This window comes from Pantherophis guttatus, chromosome 2 (genome assembly GCF_059756535.1).
Source record: "Pantherophis guttatus breed Tessera chromosome 2, ASM5975653v1, whole genome shotgun sequence".
Taxonomy (NCBI): Eukaryota; Metazoa; Chordata; class Lepidosauria; order Squamata; family Colubridae; genus Pantherophis; species Pantherophis guttatus.
Window position 1 is genome coordinate 114,259,789 of NC_142064.1, and position 11,690 is coordinate 114,271,478.

Here is an 11,690-nt window from a genome sequence, read left to right on the forward strand (position 1 = left end):
TTCCTCTCCCTCCCTCTCCTCTTCCTAGCCTCTCCTCCTCTCTCCTTTCTAACTTCTTTGCTGTGAAATATTCTCCTCCTTTAGTATCTGAGCAACTCCTGTATTCTAATCGTAGATACTTTCTTCTGTTAAAACATTTCTCTATTCACCACTTTTTTTCCACCCCAACCCTTATCCCACCCTCCCCACCCCACCCCCTGACTTCCCAGAGCAAAAACAGGGTATAGCATCTAACAAACATATGCTAAAATAAACTAACTAATTATAAAATTCAAAACTCCCACACGTTCTTTAACTCCCCTTGCTCCAATTTATCAACCTCCCTTTTATAAATCCTCAAGACCAATTAAGTTAAATTCATTCTTCCTAATTATAAAAAAAACTTTTTCTTGATGTATAATCCAATACTTTAGCAATATTACAAACAGTAAAAATCATAAGTAAATTTCATTTCCATACCCTCGAACATCATTCTTTTTGAACATTACTCTCTAATAAAATTCTGAATTTAACATTAACCTTCATAAAATTGAATATTTTCAAACCTTAGACATTTTCTCTCATATACCTTTTAAAATACTATAATCTTATATTAAACATAATCCTCTTAGCTTCAAAAAGTTGGGCATCTTGAAATCTTACACATTTTATCTCATATATCTTTTAAAATAATATAATCTTATGTTAAACATTTTAAAAATCTCTTAATACCATTAAAACACATATTTGCCAAATGCAAATTTCAAAATCTACAGGAAGATATCTTTCAAATTTTCAATTAGCCATTTTTATCCTTCCCCAAAGAAAAAAAGAAAAAAAAACTTAATCTTCTATTCTTCTCTTCTTTCTATATTTTTTCCAATCCTTTTTCTTTATTAATTCTTTCAATATTGTTCCTTCCCCCAATTTTATTTTCGAAAATTTAAAAATGTTAATTTGAGGTTGATGTATCTGGAAAACTCGCTCTCTTCTTGAATTCACTTTTTCTAATTTAAAGTCCCCATTTCGACTCTTCTTGCTTGTATAATCATTTAATTCATTCCTTTGTCCATAAAACCAAAATTTGTTGCCATAAAGTTTGTCAGCTTGCAATAAAGAGTCTATTTGTTGCTTTTCTATCAGTTGAGTGGAAAGGTCTGCAGAGACCTCTGTTCCATTTATGCCAATTTCCCTTTCCGTCCTGACAGCCTCTTGATCCTCCAAAATCAGAATCCTCTGAGTAATTTCCTCTTTTTTCCCATCCAACAAACGATTATGACTTTCCAAGCTATATTTTTGAAAAGCTCTTTCAAAAGAGCGGAGGTGAAAGAGTCTAAAAGTTCTTGAAAAGCTTTAACAGTCACAGCTTGAAAATTTGCTGATTCACCAGGCAGTGATCCTCCAGCCTTATTGTCAGCCATGTTTCAGACAGTTTATATTTATCCAGCTATCAGGACGACAATTCCAACTATTTCCACACAGTTTAAAAATGAACCTTAATTGAGATCAGTACCAAGTTCTTTCCCTTGCCGCTTCCACTTTAAACTTTCTCTTAGGGTGTAATCCAGTAGCTGTATCAATGTTACAAACGTTAACAAGTGTTAACAAGCACTTTCCCTAATAGCTTCCTCCTCACGCCCTCAGGCGCCATTTTCTCATTTTTAAAACAGAGTTAAAGTGTTACTTGCAATTTTTTTCTTTTTTCTCCTGATTCGCTCTGTCTGCAATCAAAGTAAAAATCCCCATGTTAAAAATCCCCTCCTTTGTTATAAGCAGAATTTGGTCGCGGCTTCTAGCTCCGCTTCAGCGGAGTCGTCCCAGGTCCAGAGCAGCTTGACAGGCTTCTATAGGGAGCCCACACCCTTCGCGCCCCAGGATTTCTCCTAGCACACTTGGGGGGCTCTACCTCCACCTGTTGGCTCTTCTCTCTCCCCTTTGCCCGGGGAGAGGGTTTTTCGCCGCCAGACAGCTGTTTTTCAGTTGTTCTGGTGGCATTTACGGTGCCGGGGATCGGGCACTCACAAAAGAGCGTCAGCGAAACTCGCGGAGCCAAACCGGAAGTCCCTTGCCACCATTGTTAAGTGAATTGCAATTCTCTTGTATGGATTGCCCTTATGCTGGGCTGTGAGCTGGTGAGGAGGCTTCTATGCTTTGGTTTGATGGGATTGCAGGGGAGCTTTGTCTGGGGCAGGGAAGGTCAGTTGGGATTCGGCAAAGACAGGGGTGGGGGTGGGCTTCCGGTTTGCTCTTCGTAGCCACCAGACGGTCTCTCGGGACTGCCAGCCCCTTCGCCTGTAAAGATCCGCCTGTACAGCGCAAAGGCGGCTCGAAAAACCCCATTTCCAGGAGGAAATGTGGAATAGAGCAGGTGAGTGTAGGTAGAGCTCTCCGTAGCCCCCGGGGTTTTTTTTTTACTCTTGGGGGCGGGCGGAGGAAGCTCCCTATAGCACTCGCCGCCCACTCCGGGCGTTGGGAGACTTCTGCCTTTTTGCAGAACAAGGCTACGAAGACAAGCTTTTTAAGATATTTAACAGATTAACTAAAGATGATGAGATTTGGATCTGGACCTGTGACCCTAAATTGCAAGTATTAATACTTATTTCGCAAAGGATATTCAACAAAGTAAAAAAGACCTTTTAAAATGGCGATTGCCGAAACTGGAGCAGGGAAGCTGAAAAGAGAAAGTCCTTCCGTTTCTTATTAAGTTACAAAGTAGCAGAATAAATGCTCCTGGTTACATTTGAAGGGATATGAGCTGGACCTGTGACCCTGAATTGCAAGTATCTCACTTATTTTATAACAATTATTGAAGAAGGAAAAGGAAAAGGAAAAAAGAATCTTTAAAAAGGGCGATTGCCGAGGCTTGAGAAGGGGCTGAAAGGGAGAGTCCTTCCGTTTCCTATTGAGATACAAAGTAGCTGAATAAATATTTTTGGCTACACTTGAAAATAAAGCTCTACTTTTGTGTTTTTTCTCTTCCTGGAGATTTGATATTGATCTTGGTTGGAAAGAAGTTTTTTTTTTCTCTGCTGCCTCTCTTTTCTTTTCTTTTTTAAAAATAGTTTGTCTGTGTTGAAATATGGCATTAAAGCCGGACAAACAAGCAATGGGGGGGGCGGGATTCCCCCATTAACAAATTACGTGACCAAGTTTTAAAGCTCCAGTCTCAGAAAACTGATTTTAATATAATTGAATTTCTTTTGGAGGAGATTGTAAGAAGGGATGAGATTGTGAATCAGAACTTTGAAAAATTTAAGCAGGAAATTAAAGAATTAGTGCAATTAAAGTTTGATATTCTGGATCGAAAGATTATAAAAATGGCTAATGGCTTTGTAGAATTTATGATTAAGTTGGATGAAAATACTAACTTATTAGAGTCTAAAGTGGAAGAAATTGAGGACAATTTGGATAATAAAATACAAAAAATTGAAAATGATTTGACAAACATTCAAGACAATAGCTCAGAAGAAAAACCTAAAATGGAGGTTGAACAAAAGTCTTGTAATGCAGAAAATTTACAACAACGGATTGAAAGAGAGGTCCTAATGGTGCATTACAATTTTACAGAATATGCGATCAGACTCAGAGGTTTGCAGGAAAATAACAGAGATGATTTAAGGAAAATATCTTCTGAAATTCTGGCTGGGATTTTAAAGGTTCAACCTGAGGAAGTGTTTTGTAGGATTGACAGAGTGTACAGAATAAACTCCTGGATTGCAAAGCAAAGGCAATTGCCTAGAGATGTGGTGATTTATTTTACAGATAAAGAAATTAGGAATAATATTGTGCAAAATTCCTTTAATTCTACTTTGCAATTGTATGGAAGAAAGATATGGATCTACAAAGAGCTCCCCCCCAAGATGTTAACGGAAAGGAAGAAATTTGGTTTTCTGGTGACTGAGTTAAAATACAGAAATATTCCATTTAGGTGGGATGCCCCAGTTGGCATAATATTGAGATATCAAGGAGAAAGATACCAATTAGATACTGTTGAAAAAGCGGAAGAATTTTATCAAAAATTTTTGAAAATGAACTTAACATCTATAGGCACAATACAGGATAAGCAGAAGGAGTTGGAAATAAAGGGAAAACATCGAATTACAGAGGTTGCGGTAGACAAATTGCCTTTGGATTCTCTCGATACCCCAGCTGGATTATCTACAAATATGAGAGAAGCGGCATCTGATTTCAACGTGATGATTCACCAAGTTAAAGACAAGTATGGAAATCAATTAGCTGATATACAATTGGCAAAAAAGAAATATGAGATACAAAAACAAAACCAACAAGATCAACTTATAAAGCAGAATGAAAACCGATCAGTTGATATACAACTTGTAGAAAGGAAAACAGGATGGAAATTAAACCCACAAAAAGAAAAGAAAAAAAGAAATAGGTCTCATAAAAACAGAAATTTCTAAATTAAGCAACGGTGAAGCCAGTGATTTTAAAAAAATGAATGAATATGTGAAAAGATAGTGGAGGCGAAGTATTGGTTAATATCATCCTGAGGACAGTGACAGACCTCTGCAATGCCGTAATTTTGGGATGTGAAAAGAGCCTTAAACTGTTGGATTTGAATTATCTATTTTGGATTTCTTTCTTGTATTGATAAATATATTATAACTATTCTGAGCTACAAGGCAAGAGAGCTACGTTGGGGCATGCAGAAGATCTGGTTGTTACCCATTACGATGATGGGAATTAATAATCCTGATGAAAGCCACAATTACAACTATATGGAATATAATCATAATGTCACTCGGGTGGTTGTTTTTACTTTTATATATATATGAGGATATTCATTACTGATGGGGGCAGATGATGACTGAAGACTTTGAACAAACTGTTGCACCAGGATGCTACGTTACCCAATTATGGATGAGGGACTCAACAATCCAGTGGAAAGACATCAAAGAAGATATTATATGGATTATAAATTTAAAGTTATTGTCTTTTTTTTTTAAATAACGGAATATATACATACATACATATATATATATATATATATATATATATATATATATATATATATATATATATATATATATTAGCAGAGTGGGCAGTGGATTAAAGATATTAAGAATTGTTGTGCATGGTAATTTTGTAGGAAAGTGGGTGGAAATATGTTAGTCTACTGATGGATTAGCTTAAGAAAAGGGATGTTTAAGTGATATATTTAGGGTAGTGGAGGAAATGGATAGAGTTGAATAAATGTTAAATTAGGATTTATGGGGAAGGCTGCTTTGAAATGTTATATTAATATACACAAAGAATAAATGTTAAAGTAGGATCTATTATACAGTCTTAAAGTGGAGGGTTGCTTTGAAATGTTGTAATAATATATAGATATAAGTTTTGGGGAGGACAAAAAGGGCAGATTATTGCTAAATTGGGAGTTATAATAATATTATGCTAAACTAGAAGTTATCATACAATGTTATAGCAGACTGCTTTTTTTTTTGAAATGTATGGTAAAAGGGGAAAGTAACAATAATATTTTTAGTAAGTAAGGGTCAGTATATAGAGGAGGCAGTAAGGCGATGGTAAAATATTATGTAATCTGTTATGAATTAGGTTTTTGGTGTGAAGAAGTCTCGGGGTGGGTGGGTGGCGAGGGGGGGTTAGGGAGGAGGGGGGGAAGGAAAAAAGGGGGAAAAATTTGTATTTGAAAACTTTTTCAATAAAAAAAAAAAGACAGGGGTGGGGGTGGGTGGGTGGGAAGGGTATGGTCCCCATTTTTTTCCCTCCAGTACAGGGGAACACTACTAGGGGAATGTGCATGTTATTTCCAGAAGCAGAGAAAATCAGATTAGGCAATTGTCAAAGGAATTGTGAAACTGACTGGCAGGGATAGTAAAACTGATCAGGTTAAATTGTAAAACTGATTTGAAAATGGGCTTGTTGTCAAGTGGAGGGTAGGAAGTATAGTATTTCCTAGAGATTGTGGACAAGAAAATATTGGTTTCTCTTTTTTTTAAAAAAAAAAACCCTCTCAAAGATTTATTTGTTTAATTGATTTATATGGCTCCCCATTTTACATCTGAGACTCTGGGAGGTGGACAGAATTAATAGTTTGTTAAAGTATGAGGAACCTATATGAACCTAAAAACACAGATAGAACATTGGATCAAGATAATATGGTGGCAGCTGGAGCTTGCAGATGCAATGTTGTTGGTTTCCAAGAACATGCCACCTTTCCACCACCTAATTCTCCTGCAAATAAGAGAAAGCCTTGTGTTCAGAATGAGTAATGTGCTGTTTGTAATACCCTACCAATGAACCAACTGATATTGCAACATCTCACATGCAAAAAATCCAATGTAAACCCTACCATAACAACCTCTTGCACCTACTTTAAAAAGTAAACCAATTAAACTCCAGAATTAATATATTTCTTCCTAACAGAAAAGAATAAATATGTACACAGCTAAGGCCCTACAAATGACTTATAGCTGAATACATAACTGCAGTGGGCACCTTTATCATGGCAAGCTTCTAGAGAATTCAGTTAGATCAGAATGCACACACAACTGACTTTGAAACTATAGTTCAACAACCCTCACTGGGGCCAGAATTTCCATTCCCTAAGAGAAATGGTTGTTAAGATAAACATCACATGACCACACCTCTCAGTGACAGTATTCTGATAGTCTTGGTTCTGGTATTGGCATGATCTGTGCCATCAATAGGTGAGGACTTCACATTTCTCTTGCCTTGCTTCTGCTTGCTTCCATTTCAACTTCTCACCACGTATATCCCACCCCCCATCTGTGCCCTTCTGTCTGTCATTTATTCTGAAGCTCTCCTCATCAGCAACAGCTGGCTTCTTCTTCTTCTTCCTAACATAGTCACGCAGATGCAGGGTCCACTTTTTGGATCATTGAACACCACTTTGCATGGTCAGCTGCATCTCTGAGGCACAGGTCTGCAGCTTCCATGTCTTTGTTGATGGTGTCTTGCCATCTCTGTTTCAGACACCCTCGAGGTTGCCGGCCATTGACTTTTAGTTGATAGGCTGTCTTGACAACGGTGGAAGCTGCTGCTCTCTGGACGTGTCCATACCAGCGGAGCCAGCCTTCTCTCATCTTCTCTGTAATTGGTGCCACACCAAAATGCTGTCAAATGGTCTCATTTGTGATGTGGTCAAGAAGGGAGATGCCCAATATTCAATGGAGCATTCGTATTTCCATGGCATGGAGATAGCTTTCGATCCCTGTTGTTGCTGTCCAACATTCAGTGCCATACAGTACAACAGGGCGGATGACTGTCTTATAAATCTTAGATTTAAGATGGGTTGGCATTCATCTGTCAGATAACACACCAATGAGTTTTTGTCAATGCATCCAGATTGCATTCACCCTTGCTCACACCTCACCATTGATGTCGCCATTGCCTTGGAGATGGGATCCCAGATACCAAAAAATGTCCACCATTGATTTGAAGCAATTCCAGGGGTAGTGACAGTCTCTAAGTACTCAGTATCCTTGATGTTGAGGCAAAGTCCAAAATGGTTGAGGTAATCATTCCATGTTGGAACTTGCTGCTGTAGTTCACCTCTGGTGGTGGAAGCAAGCGTAACATCATCAGCATACAGCATAGTCCAGGGTGCATTCTGCTGCAGGTCATGCGTGTTTCAGTTTTGGAAGACAATTTTCTTTTTTGCTTCTTTACTGCCACATATTTTAGCTGGTGAAGTTGGGAGGGGGTTGTTGTTGGAGCGGTAGAAAGTTAGTCATAACAACATTCCATATTCAAGGACTTTTGCCTGCGTCTGATGGAGACTGCCGGAAGATTGTATCCAGTTGAGTGGGATGAGTTGATTGGACAATGTGATGAACTTGTGGGTGTGGGGCAGGGCTGTGAACTGTTAGCTAGGTGTGGAAAACCTGGAAGCTTTCAGATTCGGGTTTTCCCAGATGTGCCAACATGACATCTCTAATAAACTTTATTTATTTATTTATTTATTTTATTTATTAAATTTTTATACCGCCCTTCTCCCGAAGGACTCAGGGCGGTGTACAGCCATATTAAAACCACATATACCTATAAAATTTAAAAACAGTTTAAAATATATTAGAAATTTGGCCCTTATATTAAAAACTACAAACACCTGACTAAAATTCATTTTCTAAGCCAGCCCAGCCTGTTGAAACAATAGAGTCTTAAGGGCACGGTGAAAGGTACGTAGGTCCTTTGAGGAACCTCAGGCCTCAGAGCTTTAATTTGTTGGGGGCAGGGGTGAAATGTAAAATTTGTTACTACCAGTTCTGTGGGCGTGGCTTGGTGTGTGTGGGGGGTAATGTGACTGGGTGGGCGTGGCCAACTTTTTTTTTTTTTACTTTTCAAAGCATTCTTTCTAATGCTTGGAAAAAGCCTCTGCTTTTTAAAAAATACCTCTCGATCCCAGCTGAGTTGCCTGATCGGCAGAGAGGTATTTTTTAAAAAGCCTCTCTGACAATCCCAGCTGAGTTGCCTGATGAGCAGAGAGCTATTTTTTAAAAAGCCTCTCTGACAATCCCAGCTGAGTTGCCTGATCGGCAGAGAGGTATTTTTTAAAAAATACCTCTCTGCCCATCAGGCAACTCAGCTGGGATCGTCAGAGACTTTTCGAAGCATTTTTTTTATTACTTCTTCAGTCAAGAGGTTGCAGAAAAAAATGCTTTGAAAGAAAAGCCTCTGACGATCCCAGCTGAGCCGCACAATCATCAGAGGCTTTTTTTTAACTTTTAAAAGCATTTTTTCGTCAGAAGAAGTTGTAGAAAAAATGCTTTTAAAAGTTAAAAAAAAGCCTCTGATGATTGTGCGGCTCAGCTGGGCCTGGGGGGGGGGGGCGCAGGGATTTTTGCTACCGGTTCACCTAACCACCTGCCGCCATCGCTACTGGATCGGGTGATCCGGTCTGAACCGGAAGCGTTTCATCCCTGGTTGGGGGTATTCCTTGGATGGTCCTTGGAGCGTGATGGTATCCACAGAAGTGGCTACAGTGCAGAGCCTTGGCGCACCATCACTGGGAATCTGTTAGAGAGACCAGCTGGGCATTGCACCTGCCTGTTCTTATTTAACATTTTGACCCAGTCAATGAGGGATTCATGTACTCCATGATCCCGGAGGGCATACTAGATCAGTTGGTGTGGGACACGATCAAATGCCTTCTCCAGGTCTAGGAATGCCATGTGTAGTGATTATCTCTTCTCACAGTGTTTCTCTATGAGCTGACGGGGTGCAAAGATGGCATCAGTTGTTCCACAGCCTTTGATGAAGCTGCATTGGTTGATGGTGGGTTGGTGATGCTGCAAATGTGTTGATCAAGGATTTTCTCAAAGATCTTCATGGTGTGAGAAAGAAGGCAACCGTTGGCTGTATGGAAGAAAAGGAAGGAATTTAAGTTTATCCCAGATTGTGGGCAAAATCTTCTAGAATCTAAACTAAACTTGTAAACTAGACTTCTAATGCAGTGAGTAAGCAGAATTCCATTAAGATAGTATGTATGAACTTCAACTCCCAGAATTTCTCATCCAGCAAGCTAGCTGGGGAATTCTGAGAGTCCATACATCTTAAAGTTGCTAAGATTGAGACTTATTTTACTTTGCATGTTCTCAAGACAGATTACCCAGGTTTCTTCCACAGCTAGCTTTTCTCTGAGTCTTAATCTCATTTATGCATGACTTAATGATTACCTCTTTTCTTATACTTCCTCACTGAAATCCAGTCCTTTGCTTTAAGCCTTATCACTCATCTATTACCGTATGTTTCCTTATTGTTGCACATTAATAAACTCTAAATATTAATTTATGCATATATTTTTTTGTCAGTTTCTTTTTTTTTTTGCAAAAAGTTTTTTATTTTTTTAAACAAAAACAACATAAAAGCATCAACCTTCCAAACACAGACAGTATTTCGATCGGTGAAAATCGTTTCGTGCTCTCAAAATTTTCAAACTCTCATTATATGACAGATATTCTTACCTCTAACAAAAAACCAAACAAAACACCAAGTGCTTAAACATTTTATCCAAATTTCATTTCATATATAATATTTCATCTCCATGCTTTATTATCTATCCATTGATAAAATAGCTCCCATATCAAATAATATTGTTTATCTTCCTGTTCTCTTATTTCAAATGTCAATCTACTCATTTCGGCACAATCCAACATTTTCTTAATAATTTCTTCATCAGTAATCATCTTTTCTCCTTCCCAGTTTTTTGCAAATACAATTCTAGCCGCTGTTAATATATTCACAATTAAATATTGTAATTCTTTATTAAATGTCTCTGGTAAGATCCCTAATAAAAATATCTCTGGTTTAAGGTCAATATGTCTCTTTGTCATTTTTTCCAACCATGTGTGTATCTTAGTCCAAAATCTCCTTGCTTCTACGCATGTCCACCACATATGGTAATAAGATCCTGGGGTCTGATGGCACTTCCAGCACTTCTCCGATTGTTCTTGAACATTCTGGCTATCCTCGTTGGGGGTAGATGCCACCTGTAAAACATCTTATACAAATTCTCCTTATTTGCTGTAGACATTGTCATTTTATAATTATGTGACCACAATTTTTGCCATTTCTCTAAATCAATACTATAACCAAAATTTTTCCCCCATGCTATCATTGACTCTTTAACTTGTTCTTCTTCCAATTTTGCCTCTAGCAAGTGTCCATATAACTTTTTAATTACATGGTCATCAGAGCCCATCAATATCTTATCTAAGGTAGTCAAAACATTATAAAAACCTTCTTGTTTGAGATCTTCTCGATATCTAGAAAATATTTGCATATATGAAAACCAATCCATCTTAAATCCCTGATCTTCTAAGTCTTGCTTTAATTTAAGTTCACCCTTTTCATCCAATAATTCACTATATGTAACAATTTGTTCCCTTTTGAGTATCACTGGATATGAAAAAGTTTCAATTGTAGATACCCAGACTGGAATCTACAAATGGTATTTTTTAATCCTCTCCCAATTCAAAAGCAACGCTTCATGTATCTGATGTCTTCTGAAATACCCCTGTATTTTAGTTCCTTTGTACCATAAAAAGGCATGCCACCCCTTCAACAAATCATGTCCCTCCAAATTCAATAGTCTAATATTTTTCAATGTTACCCATTCTTTAATCCACATTAAACTAGCAGCTTGATAATATAATTCAAAGTTAGGTAAACCAAAACCATCACTTTAGCATCTTGTAACAACTTAATTTTTATTCTTGCCTTTTCCCCTTGCCAAATATATTTCAATATCATTTTATTCAAATCTGTAAAAAAATCCTTGTCCAACTTTATCGGAATTGTCTGAAACAAATACAACATTCTAGGCAAAATATTCATCTTAATGGTTGCAGTTCTCCCAATTAAAGATAGTTGCAAGTTTCCCCATTTTCCAAATCTTGTCCTATCTGTCGTTTAACCTTATTATAATTATTTTCCTTAAGAGAACTACACCTTGCTATCAATTGTATCCCCCAAATATTTTACCTTATTCGTAACCTGTATATTTGAAATCTCAATTCTTCTCTTTGCTTTTTCAACATATTTTTAGTCATTATCTTTGTCTTTTCTTTATTAATTTTTAAACCAGCCGCTTCTCCAAACTCTCCAATTCTTTCTAGCAATTTATTTATAGATGTTAAGGGTTCTTCCATAATAAAAACCAAATCGTCTGCAAAAGCTTGTAATTTATATTCCTCTTTCCGAATTTT

At 37.5% G+C, this 11,690-nt stretch overlaps 1 pseudogene; it reads right to left on the bottom strand.

The window, feature by feature from the left end:
- Positions 1-6,830: 6,830 nt before the first annotated feature.
- On the bottom strand, positions 6,831-7,606 carry LOC132709529 (uncharacterized; annotated as a pseudogene).
- Between the last annotated feature and the right edge of the window lie 4,084 nt (positions 7,607-11,690).